The sequence below is a fragment of the Manis pentadactyla genome, chromosome 14 (genome assembly GCF_030020395.1).
Source record: "Manis pentadactyla isolate mManPen7 chromosome 14, mManPen7.hap1, whole genome shotgun sequence".
NCBI classification, from domain to species: Eukaryota; Metazoa; Chordata; class Mammalia; order Pholidota; family Manidae; genus Manis; species Manis pentadactyla.
Genome location: NC_080032.1, coordinates 1,462,665 through 1,476,819, shown reverse-complemented (window position 1 = coordinate 1,476,819; position 14,155 = coordinate 1,462,665). Strand labels below are relative to the sequence as shown.

The following is a 14,155-nucleotide window of genomic DNA, read 5'->3' as shown; positions in this document are numbered from 1 at the left end:
TGGGGTGGGGACTTGGTTATGGGGGGAGTCTAGTAACCATAATGTCGCTCATGTAATTGTAGATTAATGATACCAAAATAATAAGAAATATAAATATAAAAAATGAGCATAGGATTTGAACACTTATCCAAAAAAGAAATACAGATGGTCAATAGGCCACAAAAAGATGCTCCACATCGTTAATCATCAGGGAGATTCAAATTAAAACCACAATGAGATATCATCTTTCACCAGTTAGGATGGCTAACATCCAAAAGACAAACAACAAATGTTGGCAAGGATGTGGAGAAAGGGGAACCCTCCTACACTGCTGGTGGGAATGTAAATTAGTTCAACAATTGTGGAAAGGAGTATGGAGATTCCTCAAAAACCTAAAAACAGAAATACCCTTTAACCCAGGAATTCCACTCTAGGAAATTACCCAAAGAATACAGGATCCCTGATTCAAAAAGACACATGCACCCCTATATTTATTGCAGCACTATTTAAAATAGCCAGGAAATGGAAGCAATGTAGGTGTCCATCAGTAGATGAATGGATAAGGAAGATGTGGTTACATATACACAGTGGAATATTATTCAGCCATAAGAAGAAAACAAATCCTACCATTTGCAACAACATGGTCGGAGCTAGAGGGTATTATGCTCAGTGAAATTAGCCAGGTGAAGAGAGACAAGTATCAAATGATTTCACTCATCTGTGGAGTATAATAACAAAGTAAAAACTGAAGAAACCAAACAGCAGCAGAGTCACAGAACCCAGGATGGACTAACAGTTACTAAAGGGAAAGGGACTGGGGAGGGTGAGTGGGAAGGGAGGGATTAGAGGATTATGGGGCATTATGATTAGCACACATAATATAGGGGGACACAGGGAAGGCAGTATAGCAGAGAGAAGACAAGCATGACTCTATATCATCTTACTATGCTGATGGACAGTGACTGTAACAGGGTAATGGTGGGATTTGATAATATGGGGAATGCAGTAACCACAATGTTGCTTATGTGAAATCTGAACATAAGATTGTGTATCAATGATACCTTAATAAATTTTTTTAAATGGGTAGAAACATGGGCATTTTTCCAAAAAATGACATACAGATGGCCAGCAGGTAGGTGAATAGATGCTCAATGTTATTAATCAACAGGGAAATGCAAGTTCAAAGTACAGTGAGATACCACCTCTCCCCTGTTAGAATGGTTAGTATGAACAAGACATGAAATAAGAAGTGCTGGTGAGGATGTGGGGGAAAGGGAACCATTGTGCACTGCCAGGGGGAATGCGAACCAGTGCAGCCACTATGGGAAGCAGCACAGAGGATCCTCAAAAAAGTACAAATGGAAATACCATATGATCCAGTAATTCCACCTATGGGTATTTTTTTAAACCTTTTTTAAATTTTGGTATCATTAGTCTACAATTACATGCAGAACATTATGTTTACTAGGCTGCCCCCTTCACCAAGTCCCCCCCACATACTCCTTCACAGTCACTGTCCATCAGCGTAGTAAGATGATGTAAAATCACTACCTCTAGCTCCATCCATATTGTTACAAGTGGTAGGATATGTTTTTTTCTTATGGCTGACTAATATTCCATTGTGTATATGTACCACCTCTTCTTTATCCATTCATCTACTGATGGACATTTAGCTTGCTTCCATATCTTAGGTATTATAAATAGTGCAGCGATAAACAAAGGGGTGCATCTGTCTTTTTCAAACTGGAGTGCTGCATTCTTAGGTAAATTCCAAGAAGTGGAATTCCTGGGTCAAATGGTATGTCTGTTTTGAGCTTTTTGAGGAACCTCCATACTGCTTTCCACAATGGTTGAACTAACTTACATTCCCACCAGCAGTGTAGGAGGGTTCCCCTTTCTCCACAACCTCACCAACATTTGTTGTTGTTTGTCTTTTCGATGATGGTGATCCTTACTGGAGTGAGGTGATATCTCATTGTGGTTTTAATTTGCCTTTCTCTGATGACAAGCGATGTGGAGCATCTTTTCATGTGTCTGTTGGCCATCTGAATTTCTTCTTTAGAGAGCTGTCTATACAGGTCCTCTGCCCGTTTTTTAATTGGATTATTTGCTTTTTGTGCGTGAGCTCTTTATATATTTTGGATGTCAACCCTTTATCGGATCTGTCATTTATGAATATATTCTCCCATACTGTAGGATACCTTTTTGTTCTATTGATGGTGGCCTTTGCTGTACAGAAGCTTTTTAGCTTGATATAGTCCCACTTGTTCATTTTTGCTTTTGTTTCCCTTGCCCGGGGAGATATCTTCATGAAGAAGTCACTCATGTTTATGTCCATGAGATATTTGCCTATGTTTTTTTCTAAGAGCTTTATGGTTTCATGACTTACATTCAGGACTTTGATCCATCTCCAATTTACTTTTGTGTATGGGGTTAGACAGTGATCCAGTTTCATTCTCTTACATGTAGCTGTCCAGTTTTGCCAGCACCATCTGTTGAAGGGACTATTTCCCCATTGTATGTCCATGGCTCCTTTATCATATATTAATTGACCATATATGTTTGGGTTAATGTCTGGAGTCTCTATTCTGTTCCACTGGTCTGTGGCTCTGTTCTTGTGCCAGTAATAAATTGTCTTGATTACTGTGACTTTGTAGTAGAGCTTGAAGTTGGGGAGCGAGGTTCCCCCCCACACACACACTTTATTCTTCCATCTCAGAATTGCTTTGGCTATTCGGGATCTTTGGTCTTTCCATATGAATTTTTGAACTATTTGTTCCAGTTCATTGAAGAATGCTGTTGGTAGTTTCATAGGGATTTCATTGAATCTGTATATTGCATTGGGCAGGATGGCCATTTTGACGATATTAATTCTTCCTAGCCAGGAGCATGGGATGAGTTTCCCTTTGTTAGTGTCCTCTGTAATTTCTCGTAAGAGTGTCTTATAGTTTTCAGGGTAAAGGTCTTTCACTTCCTTCGTTAGGTTTATTCCTCAGTGTTTTATTCTTTTTAATGCTATTGTGAATGGAATTGTTTTCCTGATTTCTCTATTAGTTCATTGTTAGTGTATAGGAAAGCCACAGATTTCTGTGTGTAAATATTGTATTGTGCAACTTTGCTGAATTCCAATATTAGTTCTAGTAGTTTTGGACTGGAGTCTTTAGGGTTTTTTTTATGTACAATATCATGTCATCTGCAAATAGTGACAGTTTGACTTCTTCTTTACCAATCTGGATTCCTCGTATTTCTTTGTTTTGTCTAATTGCCGTGGCTAGGACCTCCAGTACTATGTTGAATAGCAGTGGGGAGAGTGGGCATCCCTGTTGTGATCCCGATCTCAGAGAGAAAGCTTTCAGCCTCCCGCTGTTCAGTATGATGTTAGCTGTGCGTTTATCATATATGGCCTTTATTATGTTGAGGTACTTGCTCTCTATGCCCATTTTGTTGAGAGGTTTTTTCATGAATGGATGTTGAATTTTGTCGAATGCTTTTTCAGCATCTCTGGAGATGATCATGTGGTTTTTGTCTTTCCTTTGTTGATGTGGTGGATGATGTTGATGGATTTTCGAAAATCCCTGAGATGAATCCCACTTGGTCATGGTGTATGATCCTCTTGATGTATTTTTGATTTCGGTTTGCTAATAATTTGTTGAGTATTTTTGCATCTATGTTCATCAGGGATATTGGTCTGTAGTTTTCTTTTTCGGTGTGGTCTTTGCCTGGTTTTGGTATTAGGGTGATGTTGGCTTCATAGAATGAGTTTGGGAGTATTCCCTCCTCTTCTATTTTTTGGAAAACTTAAAGGAGAATGGGTAGAATGTCTTCTCTGTATGTCTGATAAAATCTGGAGGTAAATCCATCTGGCCCGGGGGTTTTGTTCTTTGGTAGTTGTTTGATTACTGCTTCAATTGCTTTGCTGGTAATTGGTCTGTTTAGATTTTCTGTTTCTTTCTGAGTCAGTCTTGGAAGGTTGTATTTTTCTAGGAGGTTGTCAATTTCTCCTAGGTTTTCCAGCTTGTTAGCATATAGGTTTTCATAGTATTCTCTAATAATTCTTTGTATTTCTGTGGCGTCCGTCGTGATTTTTCCTTTCTTGTTTCTGTTTCTGTTGATGTGTGTTGACTCTCTTTTTCTCTTAATTAGTCTGCTAGAGGCTTATCTATTTTGTTTATTTTCTCACAGTACCAGATCTTGGTTTCATTGATTTGCTATTGTTTTATTCTTCTCAATTTTATTTATTTCTTCTTTGATCTTTATCATGTCCCTCCATCTGCTGACCTTTGGTTTCATTTGTTCTCTTTTTCCAATTTTTTATAATTGTGACATTAGACTATTCATTTGGGATTTTTCTTCCTTCTTTAAATATACCTGGATTGCTATATATTTTCCTCTTAAGCCTGCTTTTGTTGCGTCCCACAGAAGTTGGGGCTTTGTGTTGTTGTTGTCATTTGTTTCAATATATTGCTGGATCTCCATTTTAATTTGGTCATTGATCCATGGATTATTTAGGAGCATGTTGTTAAGCCTAAATGTGTTTGTGAGCCTTTTTGCTTTTTATTTCTAGTTTTATACCTTTGTGGTCTGAAAAATTGTTTTTTAGGATTTCAATCTTTTTTCATTTTCTGAGGCTCTTTTTGTGGCCCAGTATGTGGTCTATTCTGGAGAATGTTCCATGTGCACTTGAGAAGAATGTGTATCCTGTTGCTGTTGGATGTAGAGTTCAATAGATGTCTGTTAGTTCCATCTGTTCTTGTGTGTTGTTCAGTGCCTCTGTGTCGTTATTTATTTTCTGTCTGTTGGATCTGTCCTTTGGAGTGAGTGGTGTATTAAAGTGTCCCAAAATGAATGCATTGCATTCTATTTCCTCCTTTAATTCTGTTAGTATTTGTTTCACATATATTGGTGCAACTGTATTGGATGCATATATGTTTATAATGGTTATATCCTCTTGTTGGACTGAGCCCTTTATCACTATGTGATGTCCATCTTTATCTCTTGTTACTTTCTTTGTTTTGAAGTCTATTTTGTCTGATAGTCGTACTGCAACACCTGCTTTTTTCTCTTGCATGAAATATCTTTTTCCATCTCTTGACTTTTAATCTGTGCATGTCTTCGGGTTTGAGGTGAGTCTCTTGTAAGCAGCATATAGATGGGTCTTGCTTTTTTATCCATTCTATTACTCTGTGTCTTTTGATTGATGCACTCAGTCCATTTACATTTAAGGTGATTATTGAAGATATGTACTTATTGCCATTGCAGGCTTTAGATTCGTGGTTACCAAAGGTTCAAGGTTAGCTTCTTTACTACTTTACTGTCTAACTTAACTCACTTATTGAGCTATTATAAACACAGTCTAATGTTTATTTCTCTCCCTTCTTATTCCTCCTCCTCCATTCTTCATATGTTGAGTGTTTTGTTCTGTGCTCTTTTTAGGAGTGCTCCCACCTAGAGCAGTCCCTCTAAAATACCCTGTAGAGGTGGTTTGTGGGATGCAAATTCCCTTACCTTTTGCTTGTCTGGGAATTGTTTACTCCCTCCTCCATATTTAAATGATAATCGTGCTGGATACAGTATCCTTGGTTCAAGGCCCTTCTGTTTCATTGCATTGAGTATATCATGCCATTCTCTTCTGGCCTGTAAGGTTTTTGTTGAGAAGTCTGATGGTAACCTGATGGGTTTTCCTTTGTAGGTGACCTTTTTTCTCTCTCTTGCTGCCTTTAATATTCTGTCCTTGTCCTTGATCTTTGCCATTTTAATTATTATGTGTCTTGGTGTTGTCCTCTTTGGGTCTCATCAGTTGGGAGTTGTTTGTGCCTCTGTAGTCTGAGCAACTATTTCCTCCCCCAGTTTGGGGAAGTTCTCAGCAATTATTTCTTCAGAGACACTTTCTATCCCTTTTTCTCTCTTTTCTTCTTCTGGTACCCCTATGATACGGATATTGTTCCTTTTTGATTGGTCACACAGTTCTCTTAGTATTGTTTCATTCCTGGAGATCCTTTTATCTTTCCCTGCGTCGGCTTCTGTGCGTTCCTGTTCTCTGGTTTCTATTCCATCAATGGCCTCTTGCATCTTATCCATTCTGCTTATAAATCCTTCCAGACATTGTTTCATTTCTGTAATCTCCATCCAAACGTCTGTAATCCCCCTCCGGACTTCATCCCTTAGCTCTTGTATATTTCTCTGCATCTCCATCAGCTTGTTTATGATTTTTATTTTGAATTGTCTTTCAGGAAGACTGGTTAGGTCTATCTCTTGAGGGGTTGTGATTTTGGTCTGTATCAAATTTTTCTGCCTTTTCATGGCGATTGAGATAGTTTGCAGAGCTGGCACAAGTGATGGCTGAGAGAACGTCCCTTCTTGTTGGTTTATGGACTTCTTTTCCTGGGAGAACAGCTATCTCTAGCAGTTTGTGCTGGGCAGCTGCGTGCAGACGGGTCTTCTGATTCTTGCCGGCCGCCATGGACTTTAGCTCTGCATTTGCAGTGGGCGTGGCCTGCATAAGGCTGCTGCTCCGATATTGCAGAGCCACGTCGGAGGGGGAACAGGCAGGAGGCTTTTTATCTTCGTGAGGGGCCTCTGAGCTACCTGCTGCCCAGGGGGTTAGATTGCCCAGAGTTCCCCAAGATTCCCAGCTGCTGGGCTAAGTGGCACTTCTGTCCTTCTGTGGGATCCCTGTCCCTTTAAGACTTTCAAAAAGCACTCACTCTTCTTCGTCCCAGGGGCTCCAGCTGCGGGGACCCGCTCACAGGTCTTACTATCCTGTTTCCCTAGTTTCTAGCACCCCATGCACGCTCTGTGTGTCTGCGCTCTGGTGCAGATGGCTGGGGCTGAGTGTTCAGCTGTCCTGGGCTCCCTCTCCCTCCCCACTCCGACTCCTCTCCTCCCACCAGGATCTGGGGTGAGGGGCACTCGGGTCCCGCTGGGCCGTGGCTTGTATCTCACCCCCTTCATGAGGCGCTGGGTTCTCACTGGTGTGGATGTGGTCTGGCTGTTGTCCTGTGTCTTCTGGTCTCTCTTTTAGGAATAGTTGTATTTTTTGTATTTTCAAAAATATATGTGATTTTGGGAGGAGATTTCCGCTGCTCTACTCACGCCGACATCTTGGCTCCACCTATGGGTATTTATCTGATGAAAATTGAAGTACTCGAAACGATATATGCACCCCCATGTTCATTTCAGTATTATTTACAATAGCCAAGCTATACAAACAACCTAAGTCTCCATCTTTGATGGTTAAAGGATAATGAAATAATGATACACACGCACAAAGGACTACTATTCACCTATGAAAACAAAAAGAAAACCTTAAAAAAAAGAAAAACAATAGTTGACATTGCTCAAATCTGCTTTGTGAGAACACTGTATCTATTTTAACAAGATTCTACCCCTTCAGCTTACTTCTCTGCCTGCCCCATGCCCATCCCTGCAATGCCCTCTGGGTACCAGACTGCTAAAAATACTAGGAAATCACAAAATACCGGGACCTCAAACAACTGACTCATAAAGGAAACCAAACTGATGTCAGATACAGTGGGCAGGATATCTAGAGGTCACCCGCAAAGCGCAAGGGAAAACAGAGGTCGTGCCCTGATAGACCAAAACCTGGGGCAAGAGCACAAGGGAAGCAATGTAAACGTGCTCCGGTTCCTCCCCCAGCCCCAAAGGGAAAAGGAACCAATAATGCAGAATACAAAAAACCAAAGCTGGAAGAAAGTGCAGCCCAAGGAATAAAAGAAATTCCCCACGAGAGTTTCATGCTCTACAGTGAGTCAAGAAGAACATAATGTCAGCTCGAGAAGAGGAGCTCAGAAGAAAAATGACAAAAGAGGAGGGGAGGAAAGGAATACCTGAGACCTAAGGGGGCATCGGGGAGCAAAGCTGCCCCATCACAGATCCCAGTGACCCTTAGGATCAACTGAGCTTCCGGAGGCAGCAGACCGGCTCCCTCAGAGGACAAGGGAGTGGTGGTAGGCGGTCACACAGGCTGGAGATGACAGCAGCGTGGTTAGCACGGCCCTGGTGGGTTTCCGGGTGGGGCTCCGGAACCCCAAAAATGGACACGATAGAGAAGCTGGTGAACTTTGTCTAAGGTCTTTAGTTCGTTACAGTGTGCTGATGTTAGATTCCTGCCTCTGATACCATAGTCATGATTCTGTACGATGCTAATATTCGGGAAACCTTTTGAGATGTGTAGGGAAATTCCCTGTATTACTTTCGCAAATTTTCTATAAATACAATGTTAATTCAAAATAAAAAGTTATAAAAGAGGACAACCCTATGGGTGAGATGATGTACTGAATGTAGGGAGGGTGTCAGATAGTCAACACTGACTCATTGTTCTTTCCTAAGCAAGGAGAGTCAATGTTTGATGGTTGGACCCAGGCCTGGTCATTTAAACTTTAAAAAAAACCTAGGTGGAGAATTTTCGGCCTGACCGGCTCACTTAACCGTAGTATGCTCTTGTGCAGTGGATGTTTCAAACTCCCATTTTGCAGATCAGGAACTGACGCTCCCGAAGGGCAGATGAGAGTGTGGTCTAAAAGTCAAACAGCCCTGATTGGTGCTATGATTTTCATTTTCAGACCACAAAGTCCTCCTCTAACGGGTGAGTGAAACCCAAATGGAGAGTAGGGAATGCTAGAGACGAGGCTCTTCCCTCGGGCCGCATGTACCCCTGGACAGTGAGCATCATGAGCTGGAGTCTGTTAGGGTCTTGGCTGCACATTTGAAGCTGGACCACCTCTGCCGGTTATAGGCCTGCCGCTGTGCCCCTCACTGGCTGGGGGTGTCCCAAGCACAGCAGAAGGGCCCCAGCCTCACTCAGCAGCTCAGGAACACCTCACAGCCCAGATCAGGAAGTGAGCAGCCCCCACAGGTCCTTCTGCTTTCCTTTCCCTCTGGGTGGTTTGACCCTTGTTGGCACTTGGCAATTTCACGTGTCCTCAGTTCCCTCCCGATCCTTTTCCCACCTGGGCTCCCCAGAGCCCAGCTTTCATGCGGCCTCTGCTCCCTGGACCAGGCATCTTGCCCCAGGTCTTCCCAGGCTTTAAGTGGAGTCCCTCCAAAATATGCAGCCTTCCACCTTTCTCATGCTAGACGCCCTACAGCTCCTGTCATGGCTGTGCTCCTGAGACTTCCCGTCCTCATCAGGGGCTAACGGAGGGATCGGAGGGGTGGAAGGGTGTCAGGCAGGGGAAAGAGGGAGACCGGGTCAGCACGGCGCACTCTGTCCCTTAGGCCACCCCAACACTGTTTGCTGGCTTCTAGGCATGGGGGGAAGAGAGAAAAGAGAGTCCTTGTTCCCAGGAGCAATTAGCAAAGACATGATCCGAGTGAATAGTGACACAAGTCTGGCTAGAAGCGCACGTGGCATCCTGAGAAGGCTGAGGGAAGGCAGAGGACCCAAGGGGACACCTTCCGTGTTGAGTGCGGAAAGCTGACCGAGAGGTAAGAGGGGCTTTGTGAAGCCCTGGAGGAAACAGAGCCCGTGGCCTGTCTCACTGTCAGAGGACTGCGGGCCCCCGCTGGCCTGAGGCTGGAGGTGAGGCTGGACGGGAGGGGCAGGTCCAGGCCTGGAAGGAAGGGCTTTCAGCAGCAGAGGGAAACAGGACCGTGTTTCAGAAGGGACACCTGGGCGCTGGAGCGAGGGGCCCGCAGGAACGCAGGCTGCGGCCCATAGTGCTCACCTGCCCTCCTGCGGGTGTGTCAGGAGGGAGGCGAGGGCTTGGCCCCTGGGGGGGGTCCGGGAGGACAGTGCGGCTAGGATGGAGGGAGAGGACGACACATAATCCACGGGACTCGGCAGCGGAACGAATGTGAGGTGGAGATGGGAATCCACAAGCAGCAGCATGTTTCAGGGGGAAAATGTTCAACTTTCAGTTTGAGACACGCCGTTTGGCCGGGTTTGAACTGCCCGAGGGCCCTGGAAGTGGCGTGTCCAGGTGGCAGCTCGGTGCTCAGGGCTTTGAGAGCAAGAGCGCGAGCAGAGTCGGAGCCCCTGGCACACTGCTAGGCGCAGTCAGCTCGCGGGTGCGACTGGGGGCGGGCTCGGAACGTTAGCCCGACATTCGGCAGCGAGCAGGGAGAGCCTCCCCTAGGACGGGCAGTGGGGGGCCGCAGGCAGCAAGGAGAAGGAACAGGCCCAGAAGCCACAGGGCAGCCAGAGTGGCCCTGCCTCCTGCCCTGAAGCCACGAAGAGAAGGAAGCAAGACAACGTCGTGGTTGGGTGACCGGGAGGTCACGGGGGACACATCGCATTTCCCTTCAATGTGGGCAGCGGGACTATGTGGGACACCGCATGGGCAGTACAGTGGGCCCAGCTCTCTGCTGGGTGGCTGGGGGCCAGCCAAAGGCACGGGGAGGTGCTGGGTGGCGTGTTGGCTCCTGGGAGCCGTGCGGAGCCCAGCATGCATTAAAGCCCAGAAGCTGCACGTTCCTCATCTGAAAAGTGTTAGGAACACCGGTATGAGCGGGGTGGAACGAAAATAAGTGTTGTAGGCAATAAGCGGGTTTTAAACTTTATTTTTCCCTTTGATTTTGGTTTTAGAGGTATTTTGCCCTGGGATTTCCTCTCCCCGAACTTACAGGCTCGCCTGGCGGCTCCTCTGTCTGTGTCCAGAAGAGGATGTGAGCCCGAGAGAAGCGGGAGCCCAACCCCGCAGTGGACACGCCGCTCCCGGAGACGGCGCGGTCGGGCGGGAACTCACTCCTGGGGACCCCAGCTTGCCCGTGGCCTGGAGGAGCCCAGGCCCAGCACGACCCCCGGAGCCACCTCACCCTCCGGCCCGTCCAACCGGTACACCAGCCCCCGCGAGCCCACGCCGCGGGGACACAGACACCGTCCCGTCCGTCCACGGCCCGCCCCTAGCCCTCAGCCTGGCGCACGGAGGGGCGGAGCAGGGCGGCGCCTGTCGCGGGAGGCGGGGCCCCCGAGCCTCCAGGCGCACAGAGGGCGGTGGACTCTGGGTCAGTGCCGCGCCCCCAGCGCCCGTCACCCCGTCTGCGTATGCGTGGCGCCCCGGCGTCGGTGGGAGGCACGGAACGCCCTGCGGACCGCGGAGCCCTTCCTGCCACGGGTCCCACAGCAGCCCGTGTGCCAAGCCCGCGCCCCAGATTCGGTAAGCCGCTCGCGCCTCGCTCGTCCGGCCGGGGAGTGCGGGGTGTGCTCGCGGTAAATAAGGAACCCGGCGCTCCCCCCGGAGCGGGCGTACAGCCCGGATCTGAGCGCCGGTTTCCCTCCACTTCGCCGAGGTGGGCGGGAAAGTCCGGGCAGGGTCAGCGGTGGGCGGTGTGTGCCTGATACCCGCGACTGGCGCCCGCGCCTGCCTCCCCAGACGCCCCGCTGGCCAGGCGCGCGATCCCGGCCCCCCGGGCCCAGAGCTGCCGCCCGTCCCCGCGGAGCCCGCGCCCCAGCGCTGCCAGCAGGGCAGTCAGGCCGCAGCAGCATCCCCCGTGCGCAGGGTCGAACCACACTGCGGAACCTTTGTAGGACCGTGTGTGGCGAGCGGCAGAAATCCCCGCACCCCGAGCCAAGCGGTGCGCCACGGGAGCGTCAATGGCAGCTTCACAGCCTGCGGCATCCGGCTGGGCTGGGGAGACGGCGCCCCTGGTCTCCGCCCCTCTGTTCCCAGCGCAGCATTGGTCTGGCGCCTGCCAGTCACGGAGGTCCCGCCCCTAAGGGTCCCCGCGGGCTGTGCCCTTGGGGGAGGTTTGTCCGCGCTGAGGCTCCCGGGAGCGGCGGTGGGCGGTGCTTTGAGGGCGGGGCGGGAGCGAGGACGCAAGGGGCGGGAGTCCGCACAAGGCGCCCCGGGGCCGCTCCAGCCCCTGAGTAGGAGCCACGGAGGGGGGTTCGCCCAGCATGCGCTTCCCTGACCCGACGTGAGTTTGACGGGGCGCACAGGGGCGTGTGTGAGGGACGGGCGCTGCCACGGCCCTGCTGCCCTTGGTGTACCGGGCGGTTCCCCTGGGGACCGTGGTGTGGAGGGAGACGCCGCCCTGCGGGGAGAGCCTGGCGCGCGTTGCGTCCCTTGTAGGGCGTTCGGCCCGATCGCCCTCTTCCCAGCAGTCGGTGGAGCGGGGCCCGGGTCGTCCCCACCTGAGCGCAGGGGTTTGTGTCAGTGCCTGCGGTCCCGTGGCGCTCAGGGTGCGGGGCCGGCTGTCTGCGGACTTCGGCCCGAGCGCGTGAGGTCGCCCCCCGCCTGGCTGCCTCGCCAACCGGGTCGTCCCTGTCCCTCTGAACGCACGGAGCTCGGTGCTGCTGAACAGCGCGGCTCACCTGAGCTGTGCGCACGCGCGCGGGGAGCGGCGACAGCCGTCACCCCCACTTCCATTTGTAATGAAGAGGGAGGCTCAGTGACCACTGGGCCTGCTGCGGGCGTAGTGGCGCCCCTGCCCCCAGATATCACATTTAAAACGAGAACCTGAGGCTGGAACGGCAACCGGGACAATTCCTGAGCCTCGCCAGCGGGTGTGGAGAGCGGCGGTGGGTGGGTACTGGGACCCTCCGTCCGCCTGGCCTCCCAGCTTCTGGCTGCGTTCACGGACGTGGACAAAACCTGGCAATCGGGACACGTGCCCAGATGTCCATCTGCGGGTGACCCCTCCCCGCACAGAAGGGGTGGGGAGTATCAGTGTGATGCCCTCTGAATAGGCAGTAAAACCGATAACTCACTGTCCCTTTTGTAGAGAGCAGGGAAGGGGTGCCTACTCGCCCAGGAAGCCGATGCCTTAGCGCCTGAGAGCCAGCTGGTTGCCCGGGTTCAGGTGACTGATTCTGGGCTGTGGTTTCAGTGAGGTCAGTGCACTACAGAACCTAAACTGAGACCAGTTGTAGGGCGAGAGTGCCCCCAAACTCAGCCAGAAACACAGATTCTCCATTGTACCCCATCCTCTATAGGAATGGCCTGTTTTTACTGCTGTTCACCTGCCTAAGGAAATGCTTCCAACAGGATGTTTGTAGGCGTCCCACCTAAGGCACACGTGGCCAGGCCCTGCTCTGTGGCAGAAGTAGAAAATCTACGTGACAGTGACTGTTCATGTGACTGTGTCTTTAAATTTCAGCAGTTTTTTTTTAAATTTCAGCAGTTCTTCATACATTTTAAACTCCTTTTGAACTTTTATTATGTGTCATTGTATAAAAAAAAGACTTTGATGGTTGTAGATTTTACCTCTTAAAATTCTCATAATTCAGATTCTTACAAACGGTGAATGGCTACCCTATTGTGGACACCAGCTTAGCTGTGGGATCAGTCAGCATCATCAGTAAGGACACACCAGTGCCTCCTGATAAGGGGTCCTGAGAAGGACACCATGCCCAGGGGCATTCGCACCATCAGCTGCATCTCCTGTGTGCAGACCTCAGGTAGTGTCCATTTGTGTGGCATTCTAGACAACAGCTGGCCTCTGTGCCCTTTAAAAAACTCAAGGTCAGAACACACAAAGAAACATGAGGCAGTGTGCAGCTGAGACAGGACCCAGGGGCCCGACTATTGTGCATACACAATTCCTGAGGCAGGACTGGCCTGGGAAGGGGGAGGGAAGATGGCTAGAAATGGCATTGGAAGCCAGTGGTGGATGAGACAATAGTGGTGTGACTTCATTTCCCACAATCATTGTCCTGTTGCCCATGCCCTTGGGGTTAGGAAATATATATTGAAAAGTCTTGAGGACAAGAGGGCACAAAGTCTGAAACAGGGTCCGAAATGGGGGAGAAAGGAGAGTGAGAGAGATGATAAAAGAGGCCAGATAAATGTCGCATAGTGAAAAGTTGGTGAAGTTAGCTGGGAAACGGGTATTTGAGAATTCTGTCCTATTTTAATACACCTTTTCTAGAAATTTGAAATTATATAAGAAGTTATAGAAAAAATGTCTACCCTTTGTTCAATGCAAGTTAAGTATCTCCTACCAATGAAACTGGAATTATTCAAGTGACCGATTTCCACTAAGCACCTGATTTTCTTCCGTCAACAGTCTGAGGTCATGTGTCAGTAAGGGACACATGTGTGGCGAGCTCCGGTTTGCTCACTCCCAAGCCTTCCTGCCAGATTTGCTTCCTGTACTGGGTCCTTTTCCTGGATGAGTCAAGGTGGGGTTGATTTTCACAGTGGATGCTCGCACGGACCACCAGGCATAGGCAGGATTCATAGAACCTGCAGTGGCCTGCTGCCGTGGGTCCTCT

General features: G+C 48.8%; 2 protein-coding genes across 30 annotated transcripts in view; both read left to right on the top strand.

The window, feature by feature from the left end:
* LOC118906979 (zinc finger protein 337-like) overlaps positions 1–14,155 on the top strand; it is a 228,642-nt gene that overhangs the window by 136,586 nt on the left and 77,901 nt on the right. Inside the window, exon 1 of one of the 21 annotated variants that reach the window (XM_057492135.1) lies at positions 10,602–11,096. The exons of the other annotated variants lie outside the window; for them this stretch is intronic. The gene's annotated coding sequence lies outside the window, so the exon portion shown is untranslated. Of the gene's footprint in view, positions 1–10,601; positions 11,097–14,155 lie in introns of those variants that run through there. 21 annotated transcript variants of the gene reach the window in all.
* The window catches only part of LOC130680785 (zinc finger protein 169-like), a 233,289-nt gene that overhangs the window by 183,136 nt on the left and 35,998 nt on the right, over positions 1–14,155 (top strand). The window lies entirely within an intron of this gene.